Below are 12,436 nucleotides of genomic sequence, written 5' to 3' on the forward strand. Positions count from 1 at the left end.
AAGTTTCTTGGCTGAACGCAGCCGGATTCCTCCTGCGGCTCCAGGGTCTCATCAGGGAGTAAATGCTTAGATGCACCTGTAGTGGTCACGTACCTCACGCTCTCCTTGCTTTGCACGTGGTGTGTTAATCAAACTCGATAAAAGCAGAGACAGAGCCTGGTTTGAGGCCTTTGGCCACTAGAGCGTCTGGTCTCCAGGCCTCTCCTTTCTCCTACTAAGGTGTCTGGAGTAATCTTTTCATTCACTGCCTCAGGGTTTGCTGGCCAAACCCGACATATATATATATATATATGAATATGGAATATTACTCAGCTGTCAAAAAAAATCTTGACATTTGCAACCACATGGATGGAACTAGTGTGTATTATGCTAAGTGAAATAAGTCAAAGACAAATACCATATGATCTCACTCGTGGAATTTAAGGAAGGAAACCGATGAACATATGGGAAGGGGGAAAAGAAGAAAAGAGAAACCATAAAAGACTCTTACCCAATAGAGAACTGAGGGTTGACAGAGGGAGGTGGGTGGAGGGTGGGCTAGATGCATGATGGGTATTGGGGGGGCACTTCTGATGAGCACGAGGTGTTGTATATAAGTGATGAATCACTGACTTCTCTAGAAACCAATATTACACTGTATGTTAACTAAAATTTTTTTTAAAAAAGTCAACATTATACCTAAATGAGCAGCAGAAGGAAAATAATAGATTAGAACAGAAACAAATGATATAGAAACTAAAACAATAGTACAGATCGATGAAACCAGGAGCAGGTTCTTTTAAAACATTAATAAACTTGATAAACCTCTAACCAGAGTTATCAAAAAGAGAAAGGACCCAAATAAAATCACAAATGAGAGAATAATAACCAATACCACAGAAATACAATCATAAGAGTATATTATGCAAAACTATATGCCAACAAATTGGACAATCTGGAAGAGATGGAAAAATTCCTAGAAACATAAACTACCAAAACTGAGAGGAAGAAATGGAGAACTTGAACAGATGGATAACCAGCAAAGAAATTGAATCAATAATAAAGTTTCTGAACAAACAAAAGTCTGGGGCCAGATGGCTTCACAGGTGAATTCTATCAAACAATTGAAGAGTTAGTACCACTTAGCATAATACCCTCTAGCTCCATTCATGTTGTAGCAAATGGCAAGATTTCATTTTACAGCTAAGTAATATTTCATTATACATACACACACACCATATCTTTATCTGATCAGCTGATGGACTTTGGGCTTTTTCCATAATTTGGCTCTTGTTGATAATGCTGCTTTAAATATCAGGCGCATGTATCCCTTTGAATCAATATTTATGTATCCTTTGGGTAAATACCCAATAGTGCAATTCCTGGATCATAGGCTGGTTCTAGAAACAGACTCTTAACTATAGAGAACAAACTGATGGATACCAGAGGGGAGATGGATGGGGTGATGGGTTAAATAGACGATGGGAATTGAGTGCACTTGTGATGAGCCCTCAGTTTGTATGTTAGTGTTAAATCACTAAATTGTACATCTGAAACTAACAACACTATATGTTAACTAACTGGAATTTAAATAAAACAACAGAAGTTAATACCTATTCTTCTCAAAGTATTCCAAAACATAGAAAAGGAGGTAAAACTTCCAAATTCATTCTATGAGGCTAGCATTACCCTGATACCAGAACCACTAAAAAAGAACTATAGGCCAATATCCCTGCTGAATATGGATGCAAATATTCTTTTTTAAATTTTTATTGTTAATCACCATACATTACATCATTAGTTTTTGATGTGTTCCATGATTCATTGTTTGTGCATAACACCCAGTGCTCCATGCAGAATGTGCCCTCCTCAATACCCATCACCACGTTAACGCATCCTCCCACCCCCCTCCCCTCTAGAACCCTCAGTTTGTTTCTCAGAGTCCATCGTCTCTCATGGTTCGTCTCCCCCTCCGATTTCCCCCCCTCATTCTTCCCCTCCTGCTTTTATTTTTTTAACATATATTGTATTATTTGTTTCAGAGGTACAGATCTGTGATTCAACAGTCTTGCACAATTCACAGCGCTCACCATAGCACATACCCTACCCAGTGTCTATCACCCAACCACCCCATCCCTCCCACCCCCCACCACTTCAGCAACCCTCAGTTTGTTTCCTGAGATTAAGAATTCCTCATATCAGTGAGGTCATATGATACATGTCTTTCTCTGATTGACTTATTTCACTCAGCATAACACCCTCCAGGTTCATCCACATCGTTGCAAATGGCAAGATTTCATTCCTTTTGATGGATGCATAATATTCCATTGTATATATACCACATCTTCTTTATCCATTCATCTGTTGATGGACATCTTGGCTCTTTCCACGGTTTGGCTATTGTGGACATTGCTGCTATAAACGTCGGGGAGCATGTACCCCTTCGGATCCCTACATTTGTATCTTTGGGATAAATACCCAGTAGTGCAATTGCTGGGTCATAGGGTAGCTCTATTTTCAACTTTTTGAGGAACCTCCGTATTGTTTTCCAGAGTGGCTGCACCAGCTTGCATTCCCACCAACAGTGTAGGAGGGTTCCCCTTTCTCTGGGATGCAAAAATTCTTAATAAAATATTAGCAAACCAGATCCAAAAATACATTTTAAAAATCACTCACCACAGTGAAGTAAGATTTCTTTCTGGTTTGCAGGGGTGGTTCAATATTTGCAAATCAACATGATACATCACATCAATAAGAGAAAGGATAAGAACCATATGATTTCAATAGATTCAAAACAAGCATTTGACAAAGTACAATATCCATTCATGAAAAAACATCAACAAAGTAGGTTTAGAGGGAACATATCTCAACATAATAAAGGCCATATATGAAAAGCCCACAGTTACTATCATCCTCAATGGGGAAAAACTGAGAGCTTTTCCCCTAAGGTCAGGAGCAAGACAAGGCTGTCCACTCTCATCACTTTTATTCAGCATAGTACTGGAAGTCCTAGCCACAGCAGTCAACTGAAAAGAAATAAAATGCATCCAGATCAGCAAGGAAGAAGTTGAACTTAAACGATTTGCAGATGACATAATAATATAGAAAACTCAAAAGACTCCACCAAAGTCTATCATATCAGTCAAATGCTAGAACTAATAGGCAAATTCAGTAAAGTCACAGGATTCGAACTCAACATACAGGAATCTGTTGCATTTCTATATACTAATAATGAAGCAGCAGAGAGAGAAACTAAGGAATCGATCCCGTTTACAACTGCACCAAAACCAAGATACTTAGGAATAAACATAACCAAACAGGTGAAACACCTGTACTCTGAAAATTATAAAACACTGATGAAAGAAATTGAAGTTGACAGAAATGGAAAGACATTCCATGCTGATGAATTGGAAAAACAAATATTGTTAAAATGTCTGTACTACCCAAAGCAATCTACACATTTTATGGAGTCCCTACCAAAATAACATCATTTCTCACAGATCTAGAACAAATGATCTTAAAATTTGTATGGAACCACAAAAGACCCCAAATAGCCAAAAACAATCTTGAAAAAGAAAAGTAAAGCTGGAGACATCGCAATTCCAGATGTCACATTATATTACCAAGCTTTAGTGATGAAAACAGTATGGTACTGACACAAAAATAAACACATAGATTAGTAGAACAGAAAGGAAAACGCAGAAATGAACCTACTACTATATGGTCAATTAATCCTCAACAAAGCAGGAAAGAATATCCAATGGGAAAAAGATGGTCTCTTCAACAAATGGTGTTGGGAAAGCTGGACAGCCAGTTTCCAAATGGCAAGATTTCATTTTTTGATGGCTGCATAATATTCCATTGTATATATGCCACCTCTTCTTTATCCATTCATCTGTTGATGGACATCTAGGCTCTTTCCATAGTTTGGCTACTGTAGGCATTGCTGCTATAAACATTGAGGTGCAGGAGCCCCTTCGGATCACTACATTTGTATATTTGGGGTAAATAGCAGTGCAATTGCTGGGTCATAGGGTAGCTCTATTTTCAACTTTCTGAGGAACCTCCATACTGTTTTCCAGAGTGGCTGCACCAGTTTGTGTTCCCACCAACAATGTAGGAGGGTTCCCCTTTCTCTGCATTCTTGCCAAAATCTGTCGTTTCCTGACTTGTAAATTTTAACCATTCTGACTGGTGTGAGGTGGTATCTCATTGAGGTTTTGATTTGTATTTCCCTGGTGCTGAGTGATGTTGAGCACTTTTTCATGTGTCTGTTGGCCATTTGGATGTTTTCTTTGCAGAAATGCCCGTTCATGTCTTCTGCCCATTTCTTCATTGGATTATTTGTTCTTTCGGTGTTGAGTTTGATAAGTTCTTTATAGATTTTGGATATTAGTCCTTTATCTGATATGTCATTTGCAAATATCTTCCCCCATTCTGTCCGTTGTCTTTTGGTTTTGTTGACTGTTTCCTTTGCTGTGCAAGAGCTTTTTATCTTGATGAAGTCCCAATAGTTCATTTTTTCCTTTGATATCCTTGCCTTTCACGATGTTTCTAGGAAAAAGATGCTGCAGCTGAGGTCGAAGAGGTTGCTGCCTGTGTTCTCTTCAAGGATTTTGATGGACTCCTGTCTCACATTGAGGTCTTTCATCCATTTTGAGTCTATTTTTGTGTGTGGTGTAAGGAAATGGTCCAGTTTCATTCTTCTGCATGTGGCTGTCCAATTTTCCCAACACCATTTGTTGAAGAGACTGTCTTTTTTCCATTGGACATTCTTTCCTGCTTTGTCGAAGATGAGTTGACCATAGAGTTGAAGGTCCATTTCTGGGCTCTCTGTTCTGTTTCATTGATCTGTGTGTCTGTTTTTGTGTCAGTACCATACTGTCTTGATGATTACAGCTTTGTAATAGAGTTTGAAGTTTGGAATTGTGATGCCTCCAGCTTTGCTTTCCTTTTTCAACATCCTTCTGGCTTTTCTGGTTCCATATATATTTTAGATTATTCCATTTCTTTGAAAAAAGTTGATGGTATTTTGATAGGGATTGCTTTAAATGTGTAGATTGCTGTAGGTAGCATAGACATTTTCACAATATTTGTTCTTCCAATCCATGAGCATGGAACGTTTTTCCATTTCTTTGTGTCTTCCTCGATTTTTTTCATGGGCCATAAATCAGGTCTCAACCAGTACCAAAAGACTGGGATCATTCCCTGCATATTTTCAGACCACAGTGCTTTGAAACTAGAACTCAATCATAAGAGTAAAGTTGGAAAGAACTCAAATACATGGAGGTTAAAGAGCATCCTACTAAAGTATGAATGGGTCAACCAGGAAATTAAAGAATTTAAAAAATTCATGGAAACCAATGAACATGAAAACACAACTGTTCAAAATCTTTAGGATGCAGTAAAGGCGGTCCTAAGAGGAAATTATATAGCAATACAAGCCTTCCTCAAGAAACAAGAAAGGTCTCAAATACACAACCTAACCCTACACCTAAAGGAGCTGGAGAAAGAACAGCAAATAAAGCCTAAACCCAGCAGGAAAAGAGAAATAATAAAGATCAGAGCAGAAATCAATGAAACAGAAACCAAAGGAACAGTAGAACAGGATCAACGAAACTAGGAGCTGGTTCTTTGAAAGAATTAACAAGATTGATAAACCCCTGGCCAGACTGATCAAAAAGAAAAGAGAAATGACCCAAATCAACAAAATCATGAATGAAAGAGGAGAGATCACAACCAACACCAAAGAAATACAAACAATTATAAGAACATATTATGAGCAACTCTATGCCAGCAAATTAGATAATCTGGATGAAATGGATGCATTCCTAGAGGCGTATAAACTGCCAAAACTGAATCAAGAAGAAATAGAAAACCTGAACAGACCCATAACCAGTAAAGAAATTGAAGCAGTAAGCAAAAATCTGCCAACAAACAAGAGCCCAGGGCCAGATGGCTTCCCAGGGAAATTCTTCCAAACATTTAAAGAAGAACTAATACCTATTCTTCTGAAACTGTTCCAAAAAATAGAAATGGAAGGAAAACTTCCAAACTCATTTTATGAGACCAGCATTAGCTTGATCCCAAAAACCAAAGACCCCATCAAAAAGGAGAATTACAGACCAATATCCTTGATGAACACGGATGCAAAAATTCTCACCAAAATACTAGCCAATAGGATCCAACAGTACATTAAAAGGATTATTCACCATGACCAAGTGGGATTTATTCCTGGGCTGCAAGGTTGGTTCAACATCCACAAATCAACCAATGTGATAAATTAATAAAAGAAAGAACAAGAATCATATGATCCTCGCAATAGATGCAGAAAAAGCATTTGACAAAGTACAGCATCCTTTCTTGATTAAAACTCTTCACAGTGTAGGGATAGAGGGTACATACCTCAATATCATAAAAGCCATCTATGAAAAACCCACAGCAAATATCATTCTCAATGGGGAAAAACTGAGAACTTTTCCTCTAAAGGTCAGGAACACAGCAGGGATGTCCACTATCACCACTGCTATTCAACGTAGTACTAGAAGTCTTAGCCTCAGCAATGAGACAACAAAAAGAAATAAAATGCATCCGAATTGGCAAAGGAGAAGTCAAACTCTCACTCTTTGCAAACGATATGATACTTTATGTGGAAAACCCAAAAGACTCCACCCCAAAACTGCTAGAACTCATACAGGAATTCAGTCATGTGGCAGGATATAAAATCAATGTACAGAAATCAGCTGCATTTCTATACACCAACAACAAGACAGAAGAAAGAGAAATTAAGGAGTCGATCCCATTTACAATTGCACCCAAAACCATAAGATACCTAGGAATAAATCTAACCAAACAGGCAAAGAATCTGTACTCGGATAGTATGGATATCTTAACAATATTTGTTCTTCCAGTCCATAAGCATGAAATGTCTTTCCAGTTGTTTGTGTTGTCTTCAACTTCTTTCATCAGTGTTTTATAGTTTTCAGAATACAGATCTTTTACCTCCTTGGTTAAGTTTATTCCTAGGTATTTATTATATTTGCTGCAATTGTAAGTGTGATTGTTTTGTTACTTTCTCTTTCTGCTACTTCATTATTAGTGTATAGAACTACAACAAATTTTTGTATATTGATTTTTTTTTTATCCTGCAACTTTACTGAATTCCTTTATCACTAGTCTTTAGACTTTAGTCTTTGGCAGAGCCTTTAGAGTTTTCTATACATAGTATCATGTCATCTGCAAATAACGAAAAATTTACTTCTTCCTTACCAATTTGGATGTCTTTCACTTCTTTTTGTTGTGTGATTGCCATGGCTACGACTTCTAGTATTTTGTTGAATAAAAGATATGAGAGTGGGGGTGCCTGGGTGGCACAGTTGGTTAAGAGACCCATTCTTGGTTTCAGCTCAGGTCATGATCTTGGGGTTGTGAAATCAAGCCCCGAGTCAGGATTCACACTCAGTGGTAAGTCTGCTTGAGATTCTCTCTCCCTCTCCCTCCGACCCCACCAAACCCTTTCTGACTGTTCATCAGATATGTTGGCCTGTAGTTCTCTTTTTGGTAATGTCTTTATCTGGTTTTGGTATCAGGGTAATGTTGGCCTCATAGAATGAATTTGGAAGTTTTCCTTCTCTTACTATTTTTTGGAATAGTTTGAGAAGAATAGGTATTAAGTCTTCTTTAGATGTTTGGTAGAATTCACCTGTGAAGTCATCTGGTCCTGGACTTTTGTTAGGAGGTTTTGTTGTTGTTGTTTTGAGGTTTTTGGGTTGTTTTGCCTTTTTACTGATTCTGTTTCATTCCTGGTAATTACTCCATTCATGTTTTTTTCTTTCTTCCTGATTGAGTTTGGGGAGGTTATATGTTTTTAGGAATTTTTTTTAATTTCTTCTAGGCTGTCCAATTTGTTGGCATATAATCTTTTATAATATTCTCTAATAATCCTTTATATTTCTGTGGTGTTGGTTGATATTTCTCCTCTCTCACTAGTGATTTTGTTTATTTGAGTCCTCTCTCACTTTGTTTTTTTTGATGAGTCTGGCTAAAGTTTTATCAATTTATTGATCTTTTCAGAAAACCAGCTCCTGGTTTCATCTGTTGTTGTTTCTATTTCACTTATTTCTGCTCTAATATTTTTGTTTGTTCTTTTTCTAGCTCCTTTAGATGTAGGATTAGGTTATTTGAGATTTTTCTTGCCTCTTGAGGTAGGCCTGTATTGCTATAAACTTCCCTCTTGGAATAGTTTTTGCTTTATCCCAAAGGTCTTAGACAATCTTGTTTTCAGTTTATTTGTCTCTGTGTATTTTTTGAGTTCCTCTTTGATTTCTTGGTTGACCCCTTCATTGTTTAGTAGCATGTTATTTAAACCCCATGTATATATGTTCTTTCCAGATTTTTTCTTGTGGTTGATTTCTAGTTTCATACCATTGTGGTCAGAAAAGTTGTGTGATAGGACTTCAGTCTCTGAATTTGTTGTGACTTGTTTTGTGGCCTAACATGATCTATTCTGGAGAATGTTCCATATGAACTTGCGAAGAATGTGTATTTTGCTGTTCTGGGATGGAATGTGCTGAATATATCTGTTAGAGCCATCTGGTCTGATGTGTAACTTAAAGCCACTGTTTCCTTGTTGATTCTCTGTTTGGATTATCTATCCATTGATGTAACTGAGGTGTTAAAGTCCCCTCCTGTTTTTGTATTCCCGTTGATTACTTTATGTTTGTTAATAGTGGCTTTATGTATTTGGGTGTTCCATATAAGTATTGCTACTGTAGTTTTCTTTTCACTTCCATTTGCATGATAAATATTTTTCCATCCCTTCGCTTTGGATGTACATGTGTCTTTGGGTCTGAAATTAGTCTCTTGTAGGCAGTATATAGATGGGTCTTGCTTATTTTTTTTTATCATTCAGTCACCGTATGTCTTTTAATTGGAGTATTTAGTCCATTTACATTTAAAGTAATTATTGATAGGTATGTACTTACTGCCATTTTATTACTCGTTTTAGGGTTGTTTTTGTAGTTCTCTGTTTCTTCTCTTTCTGTCTTGTTGTTTGATGGCTTTCTTTAATGATATGTTTGCATTCCCTTCTCTTTATTTTTTTGCGTATCTATTATAGGTTTTTGATTTGTGGTTACCATTAGGGTTTTTTTTTTAAGATTTTATTTATTTGACCGAGAGATAGAGAGCATAAGTAGGCAGAGAGGCAGGCAGAGGGAGAGGGAGAAGCAGGCTTCCCGCAGAGCAGGGAGCCCAATGTGGGACTCGATCCCAGGACCCTGGGATCATGACCTGAGCTGAAGGCAGTTGCTTAACTGACTGAGCCACCCAGGCGCCCCATCCATTAGGTTTATATGTAACATCTTATGCATGTAACAGTCTCTGTTAAGTTGATGGTCACTCAAGTTTGACCCCATTCTCAAAGCACTAAAATTTTACTGCCTCTCTGCCATGTTTTGTGTATATGCTATTATACTTTATATCCTTTTATTTTGTGACTCCCTTGACTGATTTTTGTAGATATACTTGATTTTACTTTTTTGTGTTTTAACCTCCACATGTTTTGTAAGTGATTAATCTACTACTTTTATTATGTTTATATGTACCTATGAATTTTTTTTTCTTTTCTGGGGCTGCCATGGGCTTGAGTTGGGTGAGACCAGTTATTTGGCAGAGATGCAGTGGCACTGAACTGCAGGGCGCCCTCCCTGTATTGTCCCCTGAGAGGCTTTCATTGGTGGGTGGAGCCTGCAGTCAGACCAGATGTCTGCCCCTCGCCCACTGGTAGGGCTGCAGTTGAAGTGGTACATGTGTTTATCTCTTGTCTCTACAGAGAAGGAGTCACTTTGGAATGAACCAGTTATAACATATTCCTTGTTTTCTCATTAATGAACTAAGTAAAATTGTTGATACATGTTTACTTTTTTATTTCTAAGGGTGTCATGATTATATCTAACATTTTCCTTTTAAAGACTTTTTCCTCTTGGGGCACCTGGGTGGCCCGGTTGGTTAATTGGGTTGACTCGATTTCAGCTCAGGTCATGATTTCAGGGTCCTGGGATTGAGCCCCACATTGGGCTCCCCACTCAGTGGGGAGTCTGCTTGAGGATTCTCTCTCTCTTTCTCTCTGCCCTTTCCCCTGCTCATGCTCTCTCTCTCTCTAAAATAAATAAGTAAATATTTAAAAAAATAAAAAATAAAGACTTTTTGTTCTTAACTGCTGTGCAGTCTCAGGGAGTTCAGCCCTTTGTCACGAGTTGAAAATTTTTTTTGCTTAGTGTCACTTTTTAAAAATTTTTTTAAGATTTTTTATTTATTTGTCAGAGAGAGAAAGAGAGAGAGAGAGCACAAGCAGGGGGGAGCAGCAGACTCCCCACGGAGCAGGGAGACCAAGGCGGGACTCAATCCTAGGACTCTGGGACCATGATCTGAGCCGAACGCAGATGCTTAACCAACTGAGCCACCCAGGCATCCCTTTTAATTTGTTTTTTGTATTGCCAAAAATTTTTATGTAATTGAATTTACCAACGTTGTATGTCTTTTGGAGTTCGAGTCATGTTGAAGCGCATGATATTTTTAGTCCACATTATTTCTTCTACTTTATTTTTATTTTTCCATTTCTTAACTGAAACTTTCTGAAGTCAGCAAAGTGAAGGCCTGGAGATAGTCATTCTGCTACGTAGTTTGTTGCCACTGAGTAGGCACTTTCCCTAGGCAGGTTGTACTACTAAAATTACAGAACTAGGGAAGGTTTGTTTTGAATTCTAATTGTGCTTAAATTCATTTACTAAAAAAAAAAAAAAACTACACAACTTACCTCTCACAGTACACTCTCGTCTTCATTGTACTCTTTTCCTTATCATACAGTACACTCTCAAGTCCCATAGTACTCTCGTCCTCATAGTACTCTCGTCCTCGTAGTACCCTCTCGTCCTCGTTGTACCCTCTCGTCCTCATCGTACCCTCTCGTCCCCGTAGTACCCTCTCGTCCTCGTAGTACCCTCTCGTCCTCATCGTACCATCTCGTCCTCATCATACCCTCTCGTCCTCATAGTACACTCTCGGGTAGGATGGGTTTTTTTAATGCAAAAAAAAAAAAGCCTTTGGAATTTGGATGGGGATTATACCGAATTTGTAGATGGCTTTGGGTAATATTGACATCTTAATAATATTGTTTTCCAATCCATGAACATGGGATGCATTTCCATTTATTTACGTCTTCTTTATGTTAATGTCATAGTTTTTATTGTACAAGCCTTTCACCTCCTTTTTTAAGCTAATCCCTAAATATTTTTTTTCTTTCTGATTGTAAATGGAGTTGTTTTCAAAATTTCCTTTTCTTGTTCATTGTTCATGTGTAGAAATGTAACTGATTTTAGTGTACTTTGTATTCTACTTTGCTGAATTCATTTGAGTTCCATCAGTTTTTTTGTGGAGTCTTTAGGGTTTTCTAAATACAAGATCATCTCATCTACAAAGGGAGATAATTTTGTTTCTTCCCTTCAATTTGGTTGCCTTTTACTTCTTCCAATCACTCTGGTTATAAGTTTGAGTGCTGTGTTGAACACAAGTAGTCATGAGGGCATCCTTGTTGTGTTCCTGATGTAAGAGGAAGGCTTTAGTCTTTCACCGTTGTGTATAATGTTCATGGTGGGGTTTTTATATATGGTTTTCATTACATTTATTTCCTTCTACTCCTAATTTGTTGAATGTTTTTATCATGAAAGGGTGTTGAGTTTTGTCAAATGCCTTTTCTGAATCAGTTGATATAATCATTTGGGTTTTTTTCTTTATTCTGATAATGTAGTGTATTACATTAATGGATACTTGTATGTTGAACCATCTTTGTAGTCCAGTAATAAATCCTACTTAGTCAGGGTGTATCATCCTTTCAGTATACTGCTATAGTTAGTTGCTTGTATTTCGTTCAGAATTTTTGCATCCAGGTTCATGAAGAATATTGGTTGTAGTTTTCTTTTCTTGTAGTGTCTTTATCAGACTTTCCTAACCAAAAACCATAGAAGAAAACCATAGACCAATATATCTCATGAACATATATGTAAAAATCCACAAGAAAATATTAGCAAATCAAATCTAAAATAGTAAGAAAAGAATTATAAAATGACCAAGGGGGATTTATGCTAGGTGTGCATGGCTGCTTCACCATTCAGAGATCAATGTAATCGATCACACCAACAGAATAAAAAATAAAAATCACATGATAAAACATTTGACAATATCCAATACCCATTCATGATAAAAATTCTCAGTAAACTAAAAACAGAGGGAAAATTCTTCAACTTGGTCAAGAACATCTGCAAAAAGCCTACAGCTAATATCATACTTCATGGTGAGAAACTCAAAGAGTTACTGCTAAGATCAGGTACAAGGCAGGGATATCCCCCCTCACCACTCCTTTTCAACAGTGTACTGGAAGTTCTTGCTTATTCAGTAAGTC

Source organism: Eumetopias jubatus, unplaced genomic scaffold (genome assembly GCF_037043125.1).
Source record: "Eumetopias jubatus isolate StellerSeaLion01/CBP00866 unplaced genomic scaffold, mEumJub1_p1.0 scaffold_8, whole genome shotgun sequence".
Taxonomy (NCBI): Eukaryota; Metazoa; Chordata; class Mammalia; order Carnivora; family Otariidae; genus Eumetopias; species Eumetopias jubatus.